Genomic DNA, 22,907 nt, shown 5'->3' with positions numbered 1-22,907 from the left:
GGAGGAGCCCTGGGTAGGCATGTCCACAGCAATGCTTCCCAGCCATATTCTGCACCATCATGCCCCATCTGGGGTTTCTCAAAGGCTGAAGAATATTTCAGGGGTTTCTTGACGGTCAAAAAGCTGAGAAAGACCTCTTCATAAAGGGTTTCTGGAGCAAAGGCAGAGAAAGCTCTTTTTTGTTTCAGCCCTTATTATAGTAAAATTAAATCTTAAATTAGAGGGACGTACTCTTCCATTGTATCCTGACAACACCCCTATAAGGTAAGTTAGGATGAGAACAATTGGCCGAAGGTCATTCTCTGAGTTTAAAGGCAAGGGGGTTCAAATGGATCCCCTCAGTCCAAGTCCAAAACTGTAACCTGGTCTACCTGATCTGGCATCCACTCCCAGTGGAAGAGGACTTGGCCTGTGGTTGAACAAGGTGGGATAGGATTGGGATGAATTAGAAGAGTATCTGACCACTTGCTGCCTTTGTCATAAGGGAGGATTTTATAGGGTTTTATTGTATTTGAATGTTTTATTCCTGTGAACCGCCGCAAGATCATTGGAGGAGTGGCGGTATATAAATTTAAAAATAAATTTAAAAATATTGCCTTAATGAACGTGTACACCTTTAATCACTGTGGGGAGGGGGGAAAGTTTGCTTTGTACATTAGCATTCTTCTGCCCGTCTCTTAAAACAACACATAACTGAAGAAATAGATTTGCTCACTATATCAACCATTAGGCAAACTGTGTTAAAGTTATTTATTTACTTTACTTGTAATCCACTTTTCTTGCTAAGACTCAAGGCAGATTACAAGATTTAAAAATAGTGCAATAGAAACAGTACAAGACGTACGACAAATAGGGCAGTGATTGGATTACAACATTATAAAACAATGCAACAATGAAAAAGTGTGGGACATGACATATCGTAAACAACGGAAAAAACGGATTATAGAAATTAGAAAACACTGCACTGAGAAGAGGACGCAGACAATGAAGAGTGCCATAAACTACAGCTCTGTTCTCTTTATAAAAATACCCTCCTGAACAATTCAGTTTTACTACAGTCCTATTTCCTTCACAAGAATGCCCTCCTGAACAATTCTGTTTAGAGCCAGGTTGGTGTAGTGGCTAGGAATATATAATTTGGAGACATGGGTTTGATTCCCCACGCCTCCATATGCAGCCAGATGGATGACAATCAGTACTCTCAGAGCTCTCTTAGCCCCACCTACCTCACAGGGAGAGGAAGGGAAGGCGATTGTAAGCCACTTTGAGACTCCTTTGGGTAATAAAAAGCGGGGTACAAAAAAACAGGTTTTCAGTTCTTGGTAATTTTTTTTTCATTTGTGCAATGTTCTGCCATTGATGTGGACAGTTTTTGCTGAACGGCAGCAAACTAAGTCACACAGGCAGAAAAAATGTCATGCGAACTTATTAGACATCAAATTTCAGTGAATTCAGAGGGATTTACTTCTCAGTACATGTGCACCAGACTGAGTTGCCTGAACTTCTGCAAGCTGTTAAATGATGCTAAGGATGCTAGATCAAATCTATAAAATTTAGTTTTCTAGTTTCAGTAGCTGCATCCAGAAGTGACTTCTTACATCACCAGTTGAACACCAGAGCTCTGTGCTTCTGATAAGTATCATGAAAAGGAGGCCACGCAGAAGGAATATAACCAAAGAGAAACTTTCTTGTAATCACAGAGGTACAACAGGAGGAAACCTTGAAGCTAACTGGTTGCTAATAACAGTCAAACCCAGTTGGAACTGGAAACTGAAACTGCTCTTGTTGAGAGATTTCTCAGTACAGAAAGCTAAGAGGGCTAACTGTTCCGTCACCCCACATGATTCCGCACACCACAGTATTCTATTACAACAGTCGTAGGGGAGTATACGTAGCGTCATGCCACATCAACAAAGACAAATAAACCAACCAGTTGCTTTTCTAAGGGGCAATACCGTAGCCTCGCGCAAAGTACATACCACCTCTCGGACTGTTTCCACACTAGCAATATCGTTAGGATTTGCATTTTTAAAGGGTCGACTTTTTCATCCATTTCTGCACTAAAATTTGCTTCTTCAGGTGCAGTCCCGAATTTGCCCCCTCATTTGCCCTGCAGCAAAGGAATCCCCCCCCAAAAACAGATTTCATCTTTTCAAGTGGGGTCTCACAGGGTCTAGTTTGGGGCTGACCAATGCAGAAATACGTGCAGTTGGGTTTTTCCTTGCGTCCACCATTTTGAGTCGTTTGGGAACACCCTTTCCTTGCAACTGTCCTCCCTCCCCCTCTTTCCCTCCCCCTCCCTCCTCCATTCTAAAAAATCCGCATTTTAAAAAAAGTGAGTAATCACATTACACTATTTCTACATTTTTAAAAAGCAGTCTTCCAGTCTTACACAGCAATATTATAATATTATAACATAAACCAGTTTAAAAAAACAAACAAAACTTACAGTCAGGACACTTTGGAGGGAAGGGGGGAAGTGATCAAGGGTACAGAATGGTGGGATCAAGGGGCACAAGGAAAACAAAGGTGCAAGCAGGCATGATTCTGCAAAAAACATATTTTTTTGAAAAGGGGAGGGGAGCAAAGCATAACGGGAGACTGCCTCTGTTGGACTCAGTTCAGAAAGCATGTCTCGGATTTCAGCCTGGAAATAAGGGAAGGAAAACCCAAACGTGGAAAGGCTAGAGTTGACTCACAGCATCCAAAGGAAATCCAAAGCGAGGCTAAAACAAGGTATGTCTCCTAATGCGGAAATGGTCACATTCTCTTCTGTAATGCTTTTGGACTTAATCCCTTTTCTTTCTTATGTAGGGTTGCTGGCTTTATGTCAGCAGCCTGTAGGATCTTCTGGAGGGTGGAGGAGGGGGAGAGGGAGTGTCACTAATGCAGCAGTGATACTTCACTCAGAAGCAGCATGACCACATCATAGAATCATAGAATCATAGAGTTGGAAGGGGCCATACAGGCCATCTAGTCCAACCCCCTGCTCAACGCAGGATCAGCCCTAAGCACCCTAAAGCAATCAGTGATGCTCTAAGAATTTTTCCAGTCTTTCTGTTAAAGCCCATAGAGATAGAGGAAATTCCTAGACTACCGTGAATGGGGCAACTTGAAGTTATGTCAGTGCATCTATAACATCAGTCCCTCATACACGACACTATCTCCCACCACTCAGTTGTTCAAGAACGGGCAGATATTAGAGTTTACCTGCTGTGGGTGGGCAATTGGTAGCCCTGTCATCATGGTCTGTTATGCTTTGGACCGTTTTTGTGGCTCTAGGCATCTTTTATTTATATTGTTTCCTGGTTGCAGTAATCCTAGCCTTAATGCATCATTTATTGGAGGTCTTCCCTGTCTTCTTGAACTTCTCATATTTTCTAATGCAGCACGCTTGGGGAGAAAGGTGAGCTACAAATGAAGTGGATGATGATGATGACGATTGACATTGGAGGAGACCGTAAAAACATGTATGATAGAAGTGGCCAAAGCAGCTGTGCGTAGGCAACTGGTAGCCTTAAAAAGAATTGTTTTTTATGCTTCTTCATCTACAAACCACAGCATCACAACTGAACAAAAACTACATAAACACACACAAAAATAACACAAACAACACTTCACAACCTAAAATTTGACTTCCCACCCAACTCATTTGTTATTTGTCCCTCCTGGACAAATAAACCCTCTTCCTGTGCCAAAAACTAATTAGAATTGTCTGCTGCTTCACTTTCTTTATGTCTTATAAAATGATGCAGAGTCTAGAAAGATTTTCTTCATGTAGCTTCAGAAAGGTGACCACTGTTCATAATGTTTCTCCAAATGTTTGTCCTTTAACAGTGCCATTGGTCTTGCTCAATCCGCAGAACTCAATGTCTTCTTCTTCCAATCTTCTATAGTAGCGGTTTCCGGGCTTCTCCATTTAGCCGCATACACTAGAGCTGCATACACTAGTCTTGCCACTGATGCTGCATAAAGAAAGAGGAGCATTTTATCGTCAGGCATATCCCCCTCTACAAAGCTCAATAAAGATAATTCCGTTTTCTTTTCTTCTCCAAATTACAATTCACCATTTTAAAAAATTCATCAAATTCATCAAATACTTCACTCTTGCATTTTTACAATCCCACCACATGTGATAGTAATCCCTCTTTTCAACACTTATCTTGCACTTTTTAAAATCTCACTTCACAATCTTTGCCAGGGTAACATGCCATCGGTACATCATTTCATAGTAAAAGGTAAAGGTAAAGGTATCCCCTGTGCAAGCACCGGGTCATTTCTGACCCTTGGGGTGACGCCCTCTAGCGTTTTCATGGCAGACTCAATACGGGGTGGTTTGCCAGTGCCTTCCCCAGTCATGACCGTTTACCCCCCAGCAGCAAGCTGGGTACTCATTTTACCGACCTCGGAAGGATGGAAGGCTGAGTCAACCTTGAGCCGGCTGCTGGGATTGAACTCCCAGCCTTATGGGCAAAGCTTTCAGACGGCTGCCTTACCACTCTGCGCCACAAGAGGCTCTTCATTTCATAGTGGTTTTCCCTAATCACATAACAAGGAGTAAATCTCATATCTTACATCCACAATCCTTCCCAAGTAACTAAATTAATTGAGTGACCTACGTCCTTAGCCCATTGAATCATCACTCCCTTAACTCTTTCTTCCAAAGACCACTCAAGTAGATATTTATGCAGCTGAGAAATTTCTCGACTCTCTTTATCTATTATTTCTTTCTGAAATCTGGACTTCTGAGAGGCAAATCCCTTTTTTAATGTACCTTAAATAGGTCATTGATTTGATGATATAAAAACCAATCAATCGATTTTCTCTGAAGTTCTTCTCTAGATCAAAATTTAAAATCCCTTCCTTCTGTATAAATCAAATCTTTATACATAAGCCAATCAGTTTTACTGCTTTTCCCTGACCTGAGCATTTTGGCTGGTGACAACCATAATGATTTAGATCAGTGGTCCCCAACCGCCGGGCCGTGGCTTCCCTCTCCCCGCCCCCCCCAGTGAGAAACTTCTTAGGCCGCAAGCAAATTGGCCGCCAAAGCAGCCAATTAGCTTGTGGCCCAGCAAGCTTCTTTTTGTGGTTGGGGGGGAGGGAAGCAGTGCCGCCGGCGCAAACGCGCATGCGTGGAAGTGCCGTGCATGTGCATTTCCATCCGTGCATGGCACAAACGCGCATGCGCGGACCTCCCGCGCATGTGTGTTTGCACATGAGCGGCGTGCGCGGCCGCCGGATCACCCTCCGCCCCACTGGTCCGCAGCCTTAGAAAAGTTGCGGACCACTGGTTTAGATGGTTCGAATCTTTGTCTGTATTTCTTCCACAACATAATTAAATTTCTCCTAATGCAATGTTCTTTAAATCCCCTATGGATTCTATCCTTGTCATGCCAAATGTATTCATGCCAACTGGATCATTTGTTGAACCCTTCTAGGTGTAATAGCTTATTGTGTTTCAGCTGAATCCAATCCAAGTCAATGAGGTTGCTTCGTGATAAATTTGAAAATCAGGGAATGAGAGACCTCGTCTTTCCTTTGAGTCCATTAACAATTATTATTTATTAATTATATTTAAATACCACCACTCCCAGCTGGCTTGCGGCAGTACACAACACACATAAAATAAAACATCAAACCATAAAACATTAATCCAATCTTTAAAAATATGCTAATATTACAACAACAATATAAGGTCCTTCCCTCAATGTCTCAAGCAATTGAAAACCATTAAAGGACATAGTCAAAGACTGGTGATGGAAAAAGAAGAAGAACCAGGGGTGGATCAATCAGTAGTTCCAGGCACGTCTAATACCTAACCCTGGAACCAGGGGCGTGGGAGGGATTAGTGGCCCAGAATTTCAAGTGGAGTTAGCTTGGGAGATAACATACATTGAGTTTACAGGAAAGTAGACAATGAGACTTTGTGGGGGGGGGGACTAGTTTTTTCCAGTTTTATAAGGCAACGATTTGTCTTTGCAGACAACAGAAATTGTAGTTGCCAGTAGTAGGCCCCAGGCTTAAGAAGAGGCCACCCTCGAAAGCAGCTGATTTTTATAGTCTGGAGATGAGCAGTAATTCCAGGAGATCTCCAGGCCCCATCTGGAGGTTGACTACCCTTGGGGTGGAGATATTCCATGAAAGTGATGCCTCAAAAGAGTATCATGCCTCCACAGTCACCCAACCAGCCCTATAGTCCTCCTGGCCTATTTCAGGTCAAGAAAACATTTCGGAGAGGAGGTAAGGTTGCCAGACAGATGTAGGTTCGTGTTCTAGAATTGCACACTTCCTAGATGTGCTTGAACCTGATTTGGATCAGGACTGTTGTGCACAGAGAGACCTCCTATTAGGGTTGACAGCTTCCAAGTGAGGCACTAAACCCACACCAAACCATTAGCTAGCACTTGTTGCATTGCAGAACGAATGGAATAAACAATCCATTCAAATTGCTAAAGGGGGGGGGGGGAAATGCAGGAATCCCAGCAGAAGGATTACCACTTACCTAATTAAGCTGGGACATCTCCTGACAATGGCCCCCATCACCCAACCTCACACAATGAAATGGAGGGAGGAAATGGGGCATGACATCAATCAACTCCTGAATGTTACTTCCTGTTTTGGAAAAAATAAGTAACGTCATGATGCCCTAGGAATTTCCATATACTTTTTCCATCAAGATTTTGAACTTCCTGCCATGATACCGGTTCCTGTTCTGGTACAAGAACTGATGTCTCAGAAGTCACCTCCATGCCCCCCAATGCTCTTAGGGATCGCCAGCTCTCAAGTCATGCTTGGATTGAGCATGAACATGACATTGTGCAGATGTTCCCCCAAACAAATGTGGTATCTCATAGTCTACACAGAAGCAGTCCTGATTATTGTGGTCCATGTTTTGCTTATTGTCATTTCTCTTTCAGGACTTCCCAGAGTACACTGTATGCTGTAGCAGTCTTGAAGTCATTCTTTCATCCCAGCAATACACTTTCCATAAAGAAAGAAAAGCCAATACATGGTTGAAGGTGTTTGGCATTCCATCTGTTTTTCAACCTTTCTTTTCCGTTCTGTTTATTCCTTAGTTCACTATGTTACTTCAGCAGTTTTCTATCGAAGCAATCCAACCTTTGCTATTTCATCTTTAATCCGCTCCTGCGGAGCGGATTAAATAAAAGGCTAAGGGGTGTTGGGGAGGAGTTAGGGCAGGCCCTGTCTGGGATAAAAACTTCGCGGCTCCTGATTCGCTCCTCAGAGTGGCAATCCAGGGCCAAATGGCCAATTGGGAAGTGCGCGAAGCGCACCTCCCTATTGGCTACTTGGCCCGTCTCCCGGACGCCGGGCTGCCAACTCTACAGTCCTCCCGAGCCGCCGTCCTTGCTGGATGGCCACCAGGGAGGACCCTTGCCTCACGCCGCTGGGCTTCGGGAAAAATACTTTCCCTCCACCCAGCGACTGCCCTCTGACGTCTATGGGACTCACCCCCCCTCCCCGCACACCCCCGCCCGGCTGCCTCGCGCGCAGACCCCGACCCTCCGTCCCCGGCTGCCCCACCGCACGCCCTTCCCACCCCCACCCCCACCCCCACACCACAACTTATCACTCGCCAACTCCCTGCCTGTCCCCGCCCATCACCGCTACCACCACGGCCATGCCCGGACGACTGATACATTATGGCGAGCAAAGACCCTCCGAGCTGCTCCGCCACCACCTCGGCGCCTGGGCCGCCGCCGCCAGCTCTGTGCCTGGGCTGCTGCCACCAGCGCCGCGGCTGGCCCACCGCCGCCGTGCCACTGCACATGGCCGCCCGCCTCACAGCCGCCCGCGACCCACCGTCCCCGCAGCTCCCGGCCACTCAGGAGCTGCGAGAGAAGAACACCGGTAGCCTCACTTCTAACCATCCAAGCCCGGCCCCGCAGAAGCCTTCCATGGTCCAGGGGGGGGCAAGACTTCTGCGGCCCGGACGGTGACTCGCCCCACGCCATCCCTGGCTACGCTGGAGCCCTTCGGACTCTGGGGGGGGAAAAGCCATCTAGCCCCAATTTTATTTCATTATAAAATGGGCTTTACATCTAGTAACCTTATAATTCCAAAGACCTCACTTTGGAATGCCTATAAAATACTGCAGTGCAAAAAGCTTGATCCCAGCTCACAATGAAATCCTAATTCTGTCTGCTTTTGAAAATGGGAAGCGTATGAAAGGGGGCAATTGTGCATGGGCCTACACACACAATCTGGCCTTTTATCCTAGGTTTGCACTTTCTGAGATGTCTGCAGAGAAGACGACAGTAAAAGAGGGGAATTCTAATTCAAAACATAAGATTTGTGGCTGCATACAGTAAAGTTTTCCAGGGGGGATCTGCTTTTAATTATTTGTGTAATAGAGATTTGTATGAGTAAGAATTCTGGTCAGTTTTGGAATTTTCACAATTAAGTTGTACCAATGGCACTTGCCCAAGCTGATCCCTTTCTGCCAACATGACGTATCTAAAAGCATCCTGAATTTCAAGCAGGGAAGTTTTGTTTTTGGCTTAATTGTATTGCTTGTATTTCCATGCTCATTTTGAAACAAATGTGGTTCATTGAGTGATTTATCAGGCTTATTTCCCTTCCAAAACCAGGTTCGAGAATAATCTTTAGCCAGGTTTTCTACTAAGTGTAAGGAAACAAGAGTGTTTCCTTTTCTTGGTTATAAACCTAAGAGACCAACTGAATAAAAGATAAAGACCACATAATTCCTCATGTAGGTCAAGAGACTTTATTGAAGTAAAGCAAAGCAAGCTCATAGCAGATAAGTATCCAGCCAATATATTTTGATTTTAAAGAGGATACATCAAAGGCTACCAGTCATGGTGACTAAAGGGAACCTCCACATTCAGAGGCATTAAACTTCTGAATACCAGTCTCAGGGAGAAACATGGGAAGGCCCTGGCATCTGTGCTCTGTTTGTGGGTCTTCATGGGATGTGCGTTGACCACTGTGTGGTTAACCACTGCTCCACTAGATTAAGGTGACCAGATTGTCCCACATTTGGAGGGACATCTGGGGGCACCTGGCAAATTGTATTTATGTTGCATGTATACATTACAATACTATTTTAGCGTTCTATGCGTTCTATTAAACTTTTATTTGCTCCATATAGACCAAATCTTTAATCAAGCCCCCCCCCCCCCCCCCGTCAATGGTGTCCTGCTTTACCAATGTTAAAATCTGGTCACCTTATACTAGATGGATCCTGGATCTAATCTAGCAGGGCTTTACTTGTGCTCTTAGGCCCATATCTTGCAAAGGCTAATGGGAAAATTTTCCAGGGATGGCAAACTCTAAGAAAACTCAAACATTTTCTTCTTGTCACACATTTTAAAGGGAGATGAAAATGAGGAGGGGAAGAGATGGGATCTACACAAAGGAGAAGATGAGCTTATCAAATACAGTGAAAATCTGGGAAATCAGAGGGAAAAGTGGGCTGCAATAGATCATTGTGTACTGAAGAAAAGAGCATATAAACCGGCAGGCCAAGAGGCCTTTTACCTTTGTCTCACATGGAGCAAATCCTTTTCTAGCTCAGACAAGAACACCACAGCTAGACTGGAATTTCGAACTGCGATGGAATGATTATTGGGTCACAGAAGTATCTGGAAGGGAAAAAAATTAATCAGTTCAAATCAGCAAACTCACCCAGGCAACAAGGACCTACATCAGCTGGAAGTAACCAGATTTTACCAGCGTAAAAGTTGCCAATACAGAGTCATTCGAATTTCACCTCTGTAATAGCTTCTGGCTATCCAGGTAGTGCTCCTTTGTAATTTTAAAACAGGGAAAGCTGAGTTCTGGCAGAAGCAGTAAAGCTGTGCTTGGGCTCCACCATTTCAGATGCAGCTGGCTCATGAGGTCCAATCCTCTTCCTGCACACCCCGAATAATTATTACAGACAGGAAACAAGTCAGAGAGGTTAGAATCCTCTTTGTTAATTGGTTCGCTTGCTGAAGATTCCTTCTTTTCAGGAAGTGCCACTGTATCTAGCAAGGTTTTGACAACTATGCAAACAAGACTTTGGTTTCTAAACCACACAAGAGCTACTCAGCACAAATTGCATTGTTCTGTAGTTTGTTATTGCTGAGTGCAGGGTTGTTTTAGGATGGTGAAGATATGATCAGGTTGGATGGGGGGGGGGGCAAATGGCTCTGGCCATAGTGCCCCCACCAACCCTGTCTCCACAAAGGAGGGAGGGAACACCTGCCTGGCCAGTTTTGGAAGTGTGGCTCAGTGGTAATGCACCTGCTTGGCATGCATCCCAGGTTAATCCTTAGCATCACCAGTATGACACGAAAGAGTTCCATCTTAATCCATGGGAACCACTTCTATTCTGAATAGGCAATACTTATCCTCATGGACCTATGGACTGATTAAGTATGACTTTTTCAGCATGTGGAATAAGACCCACGGCGAGGACACATCTGGCAGTGGGGCTAATCCTCGCTCCTACATGATGTCGACAGTGGCCTAGGCCTATCCTGGTTCAAGTCCTCCCATGTCAAGAGAACACAAATATTTAAGCGTTCTCTTTTCTGCCCCGGGCATCAATAGGGACTAAGCAGGGCCTGGCCCATGTGACAGGGAAGGCCCGGCTCCTCCCCTGCCCTGGGTTGATTATGGTGTCCTGGAAGGAATGCGCAGCCAAACTGCCTGGGGCATATTTTGTTTGTTTAAGAACACAGTATTGCTAGCACATTCCTAAACATGAAAATAATGGCCCCCACCCTGTTATGCCTTGCATGGAAGCAGAAATCCAGGGTAGATGGTGTGCACCGCCAAAAACGTTCCCCCATGGGAACACAGGAAGTGGTGGGGTAAACTGCCCCTTCTCAGAGAACTGGTGTGGCCATCACCATGTGGAATGGGTACATAAGGCAAACTCATTTGTCCAAACTCAGCACACAAAAAAAAAAAGAAAAAGAAAATTGTTCCATGTTTAAAAACATGCTAGTGTCAAAAAAAATCTTTTTGACAAGTTAGTATTAAAAGCAGTACATTGTTTGTAGACCAGTACCAGGCCAAACAAACCAGAACTAAAACCCAGTTACATTAAATTCAGTCTCACTAGTAATTGATAATTAGGTATTACTCATTATCCCTAAAATATATAGAGTAAATAAGTTAGTCACAGAATATCCCTAGAAATGAATTATTAATAAATAATTGCAACTATCAGTGAAGAAACATTATGCTTAAGTGCAAAATTCAAATAGAGTGAGAAATAATAAAGTTAATAGAATAATTTGAAAAAGAGGCTCTCAATCTAGCCGTAGAATGAAGTAAAATCTCTAGTAGTGTAGATGCTAAAATTAAGAGACTGTGAACTGACTATCCAGCATTACAGAACAATATGAAGCAGGTCTACTCAGTATCCTACTTAGGTTTAACACTTACCTTGATGCACCATGAGTTTGATTAAGCATGTCAGCTTCATGTGTTCATGTGCTTACCTCCCAGCAGCCTGTTTTGAGCTCAGAAAAGGTGACTCTGAAGATCAGGTGAACCTCACAAACTAATCTGTACCCTTCCTTGTCTATCAGCAGTACTTCTGTTCATGAAGAGGTTTCATTGTCATAAGTAGAGGGTGGGCTTTCATACAATTTCCACTCCTCATTGTGGCCCCACCCCATACTCTGGCATGTTACCCATGAAGTTTGCCCAACCACCTGTGAATACCTTCTGTTTCCACTTCATAGAATACAACTGCTATTGTTTATTGCCCTTTCCTCTCCCCACAACAGACACCCTGTGAGGTTGGTGAGGCTGAGAGAGCCTGATATTACTGAAGAAGAAGAGTTGGTTCTTATATGCCGCTTTTCTCTACCTGAAGGAGTCTCAAAGCGGCTTCCAATAGCCTTCCCTTTCCTCTCCCCACAACAGACACCCTGTGAGGTGGGTGAGGCTGAGAGAGCCCTGATATTACTGCTCGGTCAGAACAGCTTTATCAGGGCTGTGGCGAGCCCAAGATCACCCAGCTGGTTGCATGTGGGGGAGCGGGGAATCAAACCTGACTCAGCAGATTAGAAGTCAGCACTCCTAACCACTACACCAAGCTGGCTCTGCTTGTTAAGTAAAATCTGCTTGTTAATACGTGTGCGCGCGTGGGGGGTGGGTGGGACTTATTGTGTAATTACAATGATCACTTGGCAGCATACAGAGCTTGAACAATTGCTAATAATATTTGGAACGAAGTTCTCGGTGCTGGCACAAGTGGTAGCCTTCGTATTTAGCTGAGACTTTAAAAAAATTCACTAATATATTACAGAACCTTTTAGATAAGAACACTCAGAAGACCCTTTCCGTATCTGCCCAGTTGTCCATTTAATCTGGCTTCTTGTCTCACACAGTGGCCGATCAGTTCTTCTGAAGATCCAACATCAAGATAGAGAGATCGAGTTCTTCCCCTGATGTTGCCTCCTGTCATTGGTATTAACAGGTTGACTGCCTCTGAAATTGGGACAACTGAGTTTAGAAAACAGACAACTAAGAGGAGACATGATAAAGGTTTATAAAGTTATACATGGGGTTTCTCTCTCTCCCCCCAAAGTACTAGAACTCGACTCCAATTAAGCTGATGGGTAGTAGATTCACGACAGACCAAAGGAAGTATTTCTTTACACAATGAGTGATTAAGATGTGGAATTTGTCACCAGAGGATGTAGTGATTGCCTCAGGGATAAAGGTAAAGGTAGCCCCTGTGCAAGCACCGAGTCATGTCTGACCCTTGGGGTGACGCCCTCTAGCGTTTTCTTGGCAGACTCAATACAGGGTGGTTTGCCAGTGCCTTCCCCAGTCATTACCGTTTACCCCCCAGCAGCAAGCTGGGTACTCATTTTACCGACCTCGGAAGGATGGAAGGCTGAGTCAACCTTGAGCCGGCTGCTGGGATTGAACTCCCAGCCTTATGGGCAAAGCTTTCAGACGGCTGCCTTACCACTCTGCGCCACAAGAGGCTCTTTGCCACAAGAGGCTCTTTGCCTCAGGGATAGGTGGCTTTAAAAGGGGATTAGATTATTCATGGAGGACAGGTCTATCAGTGGCTACTAGCTTTGGTGATGAAAGGGAACCTGCACATTCAGAGGTAGTCAACCTCTTCATAGCAATGCCAGGAGCCAACACCAAAAGACCCCGGTACTTTTTCCAGCTCTGCACTGTCAGTTTCTAGATACAGTGACCAGAGCTGCGGCGTCCGAATCGGGTGTTCCAGGCTGACACAGCTGGAGCCCCGCACCTGCATGTGTGCACCGAGTTACACACTGGTGCCCGTGCCCCCCCCCCTTCCCCGTGCCTGAGACGGCCTGGAACGGCCAATTCAGACGCCGCTGCGCACAACCCATTGCTCTGTACAGGGGTATTACAATATGGTTCTACTTTCAATTGCTTTCCTAATAATCCCTAACATAAAATTTGCCTTTTTTTCCCCACCGCTGCAGTACACTTGGTTAATGCTTTCACGGCGCTATCCACTATGACCCAAGATCCCTTTCCCTCTCCCTCTCAGCGAGTTTAGCCCCCATTAGCAGAATATAAAGAATTGCAGAGAGAAAAGAGAGGACAGGCATGATTACAGAGGGAAGATTGAGATTAAACTTGATTTTAAGTGGGAGGCAGTGCAAATGTTTGCAGATTATTAACCTTGCATTGGTGGCCACTGTCTACCTCAAAGAGCGCGTAGGTGAAATAACACCAGCGGCCTTTCCGCCAGTTTCTTGTTGATTGTACAAGGCCTTGGAAGTTATTTTTTGCCTCTGTGAGTGGCAATTAATACTTCAGCTATCGCAGTGCGCCCGAGAGAGTGAAGATGCTCACATAAGGGAATAGCTAATAACTGGATTGATAATAAGTGCTCTTGTTCTTGTTCACACAAACACACCTGTCAAGAATTAATAACACCTGAGGTATAATAACAGTGCTATAATGAAAGAGTCACAAAAGCCCAAGGGGGGGGGGACACACCCTCCTTGCACACAAAAATGTGAGGACTTCACAAATAAAACAAGGCTTCAACTATTTCCAGGCCCTGTTTGGAACATACATGATTTCCTTTTCTGTGGATCTTCTGTTGGAGGCCATGCCAATACCAGCAATCTGACGGGTACGCTTGTGTGCTCTGCATATTTGCAAACATCTGCTTGTAACATTCACAGTGTTAGGCATATTTTAAAAATCTTGCACAAACATTAGAGGTAGTAATGTGGGAAGCACCTTTAGATCAATATCTTTTACTCCTGTCCGCAGCAAGCCGCCAAGAACACTACGAAACTATGAAACTCCTAGCAAACACCATGATGACGGAACATCTTTTATTGCCAAGAGAAGATCTAAAATCTTAATTTCTCTCATCGGAATTCAAATTTATATGTAAATATTCATGGTTGCTGGGATTGTGAAACTGTTGGATTAGAATTTATCAATAGGTATAATTGCATTGACCAGGAACAATGCTTTCCTCACCTACTACAGGTATTCAGTTTAGGTTGTCACCAAGCAAAGGTGTCTTGAATGGTTTTTGAGCTTCACATGTGCAACAATACACCTGTTAATTGTTAAAGTGCAAAAGACTGCATTTAAAGACACCACAGAAATACTAGTTTGTAAAAATGTCACATTTTTTATGGAATAAGCTGCTTTGAACACAAAGGTAAAGGTAAAGGTATCCCCTGTGCAAGCACCGAGTCATGTCTGACCCTTGGGGTGACGCCCTCCAGCGTTTTCATGACAGACTCAATACGAGGTGGTTTGCCAGTGCCTTGTCCAGTCATTACCATTTACCCCCCAGCAGCAAGCTGGGTACTCATTTTACCGACCTCGGGAGGATGGAAGGCTGAGTCAACCTTGAGCCGCCTGCTGGGATCGAACTCCCAGCCTCATGGGCAGAGCTTCAGACTGCATGTCTGCTGCCTGACCACTCTGCACCACAAGAGGCTCTGCTTTGAACATATTGTTCCTTTAAAATATATATTTTTTAATTTTCATAGAAAAAAACATACATACATACATAAATTTGGGGCCCATTATTCATTTGAATGCTGATAATGGAGATGGCTTCTGCGGGTTCCATGGACAGCAAAAGTCACAATCAAGGAAATACTACAGCGCATAAAGTCTGATATATCATCGGTAGGCAAAATCATGAAATCCCGGCTTGCGTACTTTGGCCGTATCATGCGATCCAAGTCAACGGAAAAAACAATTCTGCTAGGACTGGTCAGTGGGAAAAGGAAACCAGGCTGACAAAGAGGTTGGACACGATCAAAATGGACACCGGCCCAGAATACTGCACGGCTAAAGGAGGTGGTGCAAGATCGTGGCGACAGCTGTGCCATGCGATCAGCAAGAGTCGGACACGACTGAACGGCTGTCAACAACCAACAACAAATTAATAATACAATATAAAATATGGTTTAATAAAGATCTAGGTTATCCCCTTCTCCTCCTCTTCAAATTATTGAATTCTTAACATAATTCCCCATCTCCCTCTCCTCTGAATCTTAACATTATATAAGATATAAGGATAAGGGCCCCCCTCCAGGAGATAATCAACCTATCTTTCACAATGGGAGAATTCCTGGAGGGACTAAAGGAGGCAGCGGTACGCCCACTACTGGAAAAAACATCCACCCACGAGAGCCCAATAACTATCAACCCGTCTCGCACTTAACGATTCTGGGGAAAATGGTGGAAAGGACTGTTGCAGTTCAAATATCAGCCTTCTTGGAAGAAGCTACAGTCTTAGACCCATCTAAGTCAGGTTTCCAGCCTGGCCATGGGATAGTGACAGCGCTAATTGCCATGATGGACAACCTCAGTTGCCATTTGGACCAAGGCAGGTCAGCGCTGCTGATACTACTAGATCTCTCAGCAGCGTTTGACACAGCTGACTATAAGCTTTTAGCTCACCACCTTGCCAATGCTGGAACAAGGGGGACAGCCCTTCAGTGGCTGATCTCCTTCCTCTGGGGCCGCAGACAGAAGGCAGCAATAGGAAAGAGATCATAAAACTGCTGACAGCTCACTTGTGGAGTCCCACAAGAAGCGGTCCTCTCTCCAATCTTTATTAATATTTTCATGTGCCCTATTGGCCAACTGGTATGGAAGTTCGGACCGGGAAGACATCAATATGCAGATGACACCCAGCTCTTCCTCCTCCTGATGGATGACTGCCCTGCCTCTCCCCCAAAAGTATTAGCCAGCTACCTGGAAGCAGTGACAAAATGTCTCAAGCAGAATTCTCTCAAGCTCAATCCTTCAAAGACGGAAGTCCTGTGGTTGGGCATGAAGGGACCATGTGAGGAAGTGCATCTGCCCAACCAGGACGGTGTGCAGCTATCAGTGGTGCAACTATCAGGGCGTGATCCTGGATGCTTCTCTCTCAATGTAAGCTCCAGTCACGAAGATAGCGCGCCTTCACCAAGCCAAACTACTAGTGCCCTACTTGGTCCTGGAACACCTAGCCACAGTGATCCTCTAGACTGGACTTCTGCAACTATGCAAGCCTGCCCTTAACCTTGATCTGGAAACTACAGCTGGTCCAAAATGCAGCTGTCAGGGTCCTCACAACAACACCATGGAGGTCCCACACCTGGCCCATCCTCCAATTCGACTGGTAGCAGTGGCTACCAGTCGAATTCTGGATCAGGCTAAATTTTCTGGTAATCAACTTCAAGGCCATATGGGGTCAGGGCCTCAGGGACCATCTTTCTGCCTATACCCCTCAAAGAGTTTTGTGTTCTTCTGCCTCCAATTGGCTAGTGAACCCTGGCCCCAAATAAGCCTGCTTGACTTCAACTAGGGCCACAAGCCTTCTCAGTCCTAGCCCCCCACCTGGTGGAATGAGCTCCAGAAGAGACCAGGGCCCTAACAGAAGTAAAACAGTTCTTCAGAGCCTGTAAAATGGAACTCCTCCACCAGGCATTTGGTTGAGGTTGACCGGAACCAATAACACCCACTTGTCCCTGAACCTCCCCCTCCCCACAATCCATGTACCTGTTTGATTGTTATCCTGTTAAACTGTTATTCTCTGTTGTTATTGTTATTATTATTACAATTGCTGTATTTCTATTTGATACAAAAAATGAGTTTGATGTATTGTTCCTTTACATTCCACGTGAACCGTCCTGCGCCTCAGAGGAGGGTGGTATACAAATACAATAAATAAATTATTTTATATTTAAGTTAATTGCTATATTATATTATTGCTATATTATATTAAGTTCATTGCTACACTTTCATTGTTCCTACTTATTCCAATATGTATTTTATAGTCTCTATAAATCTACAATTGAGCAAAAATGTTACTATAATTCAGCATAAATCATGTATCAATAGGGAAACACTGAAGAACATATAAAATGCTGTGATATAACTTCTAATTCTATGGGCCATTCCACACCGGGATCCATGTAGCAAATTGTTTGCCGAACGAAAAATCGCCATTTTTAATAGTGGAATTCGTCGTTATGCATACCTGCCTTTGTAGTGGAATCCAGTTGCGTTTCTATCGTTTCCCACAGGGTTCCGGTCTCGGCAAAAATCGCTAGAAAGGAAGCGCTATTGCTGAGCTGTGTCCCGCCCCTGGCCGTCAAGCAGCCAATGGGCGGCCGTTATGCTCCCAAACAGCCCCTTTCCCTTTAAGGAAGGTTTAAAACACACACACACACACACACACACATGTTGCAACGAATATGCGTTGATTCATTGCAACGGAGAGACCCATCCAGCTAGCAGGTGATGTTTGAGCTGCCGTTTCATCGTTGCCACGTTCCCCCCTTAGTGAACCCCCCCCCCTCACAGGCGCGATTTTCGGCCGAAAACAGTGTGAAAAATAAAGTGAAAATAAACCAGCAAACGGGCCTCTGCGATGCTTGTGCTTGGTGACTTTAAACAGAGGGACTGCAGCCGGGGAAGCCTCACTGGGTAAACGAAGGCTTGCCGGTGCGTTGATCTCCGCTCGCTCGGAGAGAAAAAAATGGCGATCGCTTCGCCGGAAGATCAGAGGAGAGAGCCAGGGGGAGGGACTTTGCAGAAACCGCAACAATGGTAACGCACAGAACTTTCCCGCTAGTTTTGCAGATTGGTTGCAGGAGTGTAGCGCTTTCCGGACGGTGAATCCACTTTTTGGGATTTCCCTGAAAGCGCTACAACGAAGTGCTTTTTGCGGATCGGTTTCAGGAGTGTTGCAGATTGTCAACGACGTTGTACATAACGGCAAAACTGTAGCGATTTCAATTAGTAACCATTGTGCTATTTTGGACGAATGCGGAACGTTCTTATATATAGACACAGTTTTTAAAACATGTTTTTCACTATAAACTGCTGTTCTTTTAGTAGACTCTCCATCTTTCTTCAAATTTAGAAATTGATTTGTTTTTTAGATATGACATTGGACTTGCCATAACTGCATATTCAGCCATTTTAGCATTCCAATCTTCTAAGCTTGGACAAACAACACTTTTCCATTTTGTGGCATAAATTGTTCTAGTAGCAGTCACTATGTATTCAAATATCTTCCAATAGCTTTGGTAGTTTGTTAGGTCATATTCTCAACAGTATATTCTTAGAGTCCATAGAAAAACTGATTTTTAATACATTTTACATTCTATGTATTTCCTTACAGAATTCTTTTGCAAGTCCACCATATATGATAAAAAGTTCTATTTCTTCACATTTCCAACATTTTCCGTTATGATTTTTTATCAATGTTCTCAATATTTTTAGGGGTGATATACCATCTAAAAAACAGTTTATGCCAGTTTTCTCTTTAAGTTTGATTGGCTGTAAACTTGATTTGTTTCTCCCATAACTGTTCTCATTGTGACAAGATATTTGCTCTCTAAAATTTCGCATCCATTTAACCATGCATTTTTTCACTTGTTCTTCTGTTTCGAATGTAAGAAGTAACTGCTATGTCCATCTTTTTTGCTTCATAATTGTCTATTCAATCTCAGTCTTTTCTCTTAAGGCTCTGCCGTCCTTATTCACTGCTTCCTTTAACTTGAAATTGATTGATAGTCTACTAACATGGTTGAACAGTAAACACTGAACATTCTTGAACAGTGGAGCTGGCTGCCTATTTACTCCCAGGTTCATTTTAAGAAGCTTATTTGAAGCCCTGCTTGAGTACGTAAGGACCAGCTCTAGGTAGAATCTCCAGAGTGGATTCAGGGCTCTCCTGGACACAATTGTGAGGAAGGAAGGCAGAGATAAACTTTGCTTGCAAAATTATGATCACTGCAGTGCATCACTCCCCTATTTTTTAGCCCTGTAAAGGTCTTTTCCTATTTCTGTGTAGAGCCATGGCCCAGTGTTATAGCCTGACTTGATAAGGAAAGGAAAAATCGTAGGAAATGGTTCAGGGCCTGGCATGACAGGAGGGGGGAAGGGGAGGAACAGAAGAGAGATGAAAAAGTAGGAAGGGGAGGTGTGGATGCCATTCCCACTAATGGCGTTTGCTGCTTCCGTCTTGGCATTTTGCACCCCCATGTGGAAAGCAGCCCAGTTATGCTCTTGACGCTGCAGAAGAGCCTGCCAGAGAGATTGAGGAAGGCAGTACACAAGAAAACCTGCAAAATGATTGTGTGCCAGAGGGCTTTTTGGCTGAGTCCGTTGGCTTCATGGTTGCTATTATTGTATAGCTTGGTCTGTGCCCGAGTTGGTGCTGTTTTTAATTAACCTCTCAGCTCTGAGTGTTTTAATATTTTGTGCTGTTTTCCATCTTTTGCCCTGTGAGTTTGTGTTTGTAACCCGTCTGTAGCTTTGGGAAAAGGTAGGATTCAAATGTTTAAAACAAATAAAGGACTTTAAAAAATATTCCTTTTAGGGGTTTGTTGCACAAAACTAATACAGTCCTACCACTGGACTATATAACAAGGAAATACAGATAAGGTGATAAGGAAGATCACAGAAATGAATGAAGGGAGCTGGCACAGAGCCAGTGTTCCCAGATTTCTTGGGTCTAGGGCAGTCTTTTTCAACCCTTTGACCACAGAGGAGCCCCTGAAATAATATTTCAGCCTTTAAGGAGCCCCAGAAGGTATCTCAGCTGGCCACGCCTGCCTGCCACAGCCCCAGAAGTGACATGCTGCTGGAAGTGATATCACCACTGGTGCTAACAGGCAGGCTTGAGAAAGATTAGGGTAGGAGGAGAGACAGGAGTCAACGTGCAGGCTCTGCCTTCCAAGGTGCAGTAACCACAAGAGACCTGATGCTCAGGAGGGGTGGAGGGGGGCAATAGAAGTGGCCTGTTTCCTCATTTGTGGTGGAGACCATTAATGCAGGAGGGGGAAGACCATGGACCCCCAGGGGTCCACAGACCTCTGTTTGGGAATTGGGTGGTGCAGAACCTGGAGAAGGTGAATTTTGGGGAGCAGAAGCACCTCAGCAGGATAAAATGCCATAGAGTAGCGATCCCCAACCTGTGGGCTGCGGACCGCATGTAGTCCTTCGACTAATTGGAGGTGGGCCCCGAAGGACGCCTTCTCCCCCCCCGGCCCCTTACTTCATCCCCCCCAGCCCTTTACAACACACTTCATTGTTGTGGCATGTCTGTATCTTATTTTGAAGGGATGTTTAAACATTACCATAGCGATCAGAGAGCGTTAGGGCAGTGGTTGAGAGGAGAGGAGTAAACTACCCCCCCCACACCGGGCCTCAGTAAAAGGCGTTGAGTGGTCCCCGGTGATAAAAAGGTTGGGGACCACTGCCATAGAGTCCTCACTCCAAAGCAACCACTTTCCAGAGAGGAACTGATCTCTATCATCTTGAGATCAGTTGTAAAAGTCAAACATCTCTAGGGTTGGCAACCCTAGTAGGGTCTGTGGGCACAGCTGAAATTCAAAGAAAAGTCACTGGTTGCCGCTAGCTATCAAGGGGCACAGTCAGACACAAAATGGCTGCCATGGGGACATAGAACAATCACAAATATTGGGAGGTTCTTCTAAGCCATGCGTCCTCCTACAATGGAGATAGCTCTTTCAGAATGGGAGCACAGCCTGCTCCAAAGAGACCCAGCATGGTGTAGCGGTTAAGAGTGGTGAACTCTGATCTGGAGAACCACGTTTGATGACCCAATACTTTACGTGCAGCCAGCTGGCAGACCTTGGCCCAGTCACAATTTCTCTCAGCACTCCCCCCTACCCATTGTGGTGAGAGGAAGGAAATGTGATTGTAAGTTACTTTAATTGTAAAGGTAAAGGTAAAGGTATCCCCTGTGCAAGCACCAAGTCATGTCTGACCCTTGGGGTGACGCCGTCTAGCGTTTTCATGGCAGACTCAATACGGGGTGGTTTGCCAGTGCCTTCCCCAGTCATTACCGTTTACCCCCAGCAAGCTGGGTACTCATTTTACCGACCTCGGAAGGATGGAAGGCTGAGTCAACCTTGAGCCGGCTGCTGTAATTGAACTCCCAGCCTCATGGGCAGAGCTTGCAGACTGCATGTCTGCTGCCTTACCACTCTGCACCACAAGAGGCTCTCACTTTAATTGTAAGCCACCTTTAATGAAACAGGGGAAAGGCAGAGTTGGCTCTTCACTTTGGGGAAACAGATGCTTTGTGTGTGTGTGTGTGTGGGGGGTGTTTACAGGCACCAGAAGCACACTGGCAGGTTCCATACTGGGGATCAGTGTTGTTGGGGGGGAGGGTCTCCCATCTTGCCTCAGCTGAATTCACGGGATGGCTGAAAGCAAGCTGCTCTCCCAGTGCAGTATATGGGAATAATAGAACTGTCAGAAGAAAAGAGGCAGCACCAGAAAAGCAGGAAGTGAACCGGGACTTAAAAAAAAAAAGTGCTGTGAAATCATTTATTTGAAAGAAGTGCATACATGTTGACTCAACACATTTCAAAGGTAGCTACTGTTCCTTGCAATCAAGTACGGGGGGGAAGGGTAATTTGTACAACTTTATCACAGCAGAGTACATCAAGCAACAACAGGTATTATTCTTGAAGTACCTACTCCTGTACCTACTTCAGTCTTAATTAGAAATGGGTCAAAAATATACATGCACCTTCGTTCCATAATTACCTACAAAAGATTATTCATTATTGAAAATCATGCGGCACACATGAAACCTCTTATTAAATGCATCTCCTCCTTACTCGGCATATCACAGACCCAAAGCCGCCTGCCTATAAAAGTACTGGAGAGAGACCAAAAGGAAGCCGAAAGGAAAGCAGATGAGAAAATAAACAAAAGAAGAGAGACGCGCATTAATCACTGCTTTAGCTTTCGATTTTATAGGCTGGAGGAACAGGAAACAGTTCTCAGGCAGTTACTTCACCAGATGTTGTGGGGCCATCTCTTGGCTCTTCCACTTATAGAGAGAACTTGGGCTTGAATATAATGAATACTCACCCTATGCTCAGTGACCAAACCCCAGCTCCCCGAAGTGAGGACATAGTCTGCATAACTTTAGTGGCCTCATTGTATTTGTGGGCGTTGGACTCCAACTGCATGCAAATGAAGGATTTTAATCTAACCAATCGCTGAGGGAATTGGGATTCTGAGAATGGACCAATCCGTGGGCTTCGTTAAGGGCCAATCAGGTTCCTCGGTGGGGCATCTGAAATGTACATAGTGTTTGATGTTTCTTGCAGGTGGTATTTATTTTATTTAGATTTCTAGGCTGCCCCTCTCCACAAAGGCCTCGGGGCAGCTTACGATAAAAACTTTAAAATCTTAAAATTTCCATTTAAAACACTGGGTTTGTGGCTGGCACCTGGCCTGCAGTTCCAAGATCTATCAAGTACCACAAGTTGAAAACGACTTGATGGAAAAGAAAACTACATTGACTTTCACATGACTGACAGGAGGCCTCGTGGGCCCCAGCTCCTGTGCCTGTTTACTTGGAAGGAAGGACAGCGGCATTCTTTCCCACTCAC

The 22,907-nt window shown here is 44.8% G+C and overlaps 1 long non-coding RNA gene across 2 annotated transcripts; it reads right to left on the bottom strand.

Annotated features, from left to right (window-relative positions):
- Positions 1 to 2,335: 2,335 nt before the first annotated feature.
- LOC143828639 (uncharacterized) lies at positions 2,336 to 22,598 on the bottom strand. Of its 2 annotated transcripts, XR_013227782.1 has the most exons (5): positions 22,381 to 22,447; positions 12,299 to 12,477; positions 9,526 to 9,629; positions 6,506 to 6,615; positions 2,336 to 3,965 (listed from the first exon to the last, which is right to left on the bottom strand). It is a non-coding gene; the product is annotated as an uncharacterized LOC143828639 (long non-coding RNA). The 2 variants fall into 2 exon arrangements; XR_013227783.1 differs by lacking the exon at positions 12,299 to 12,477 and having other exon boundaries at positions 22,381 to 22,598.
- Between the last annotated feature and the right edge of the window lie 309 nt (positions 22,599 to 22,907).

This window comes from Paroedura picta, chromosome 2 (assembly GCF_049243985.1).
Source record: "Paroedura picta isolate Pp20150507F chromosome 2, Ppicta_v3.0, whole genome shotgun sequence".
In the NCBI taxonomy this organism is placed as follows: Eukaryota; Metazoa; Chordata; class Lepidosauria; order Squamata; family Gekkonidae; genus Paroedura; species Paroedura picta.
Note: the sequence above shows the minus strand (reverse complement) of the source record. Positions and strands in the feature narration are given on the sequence as shown.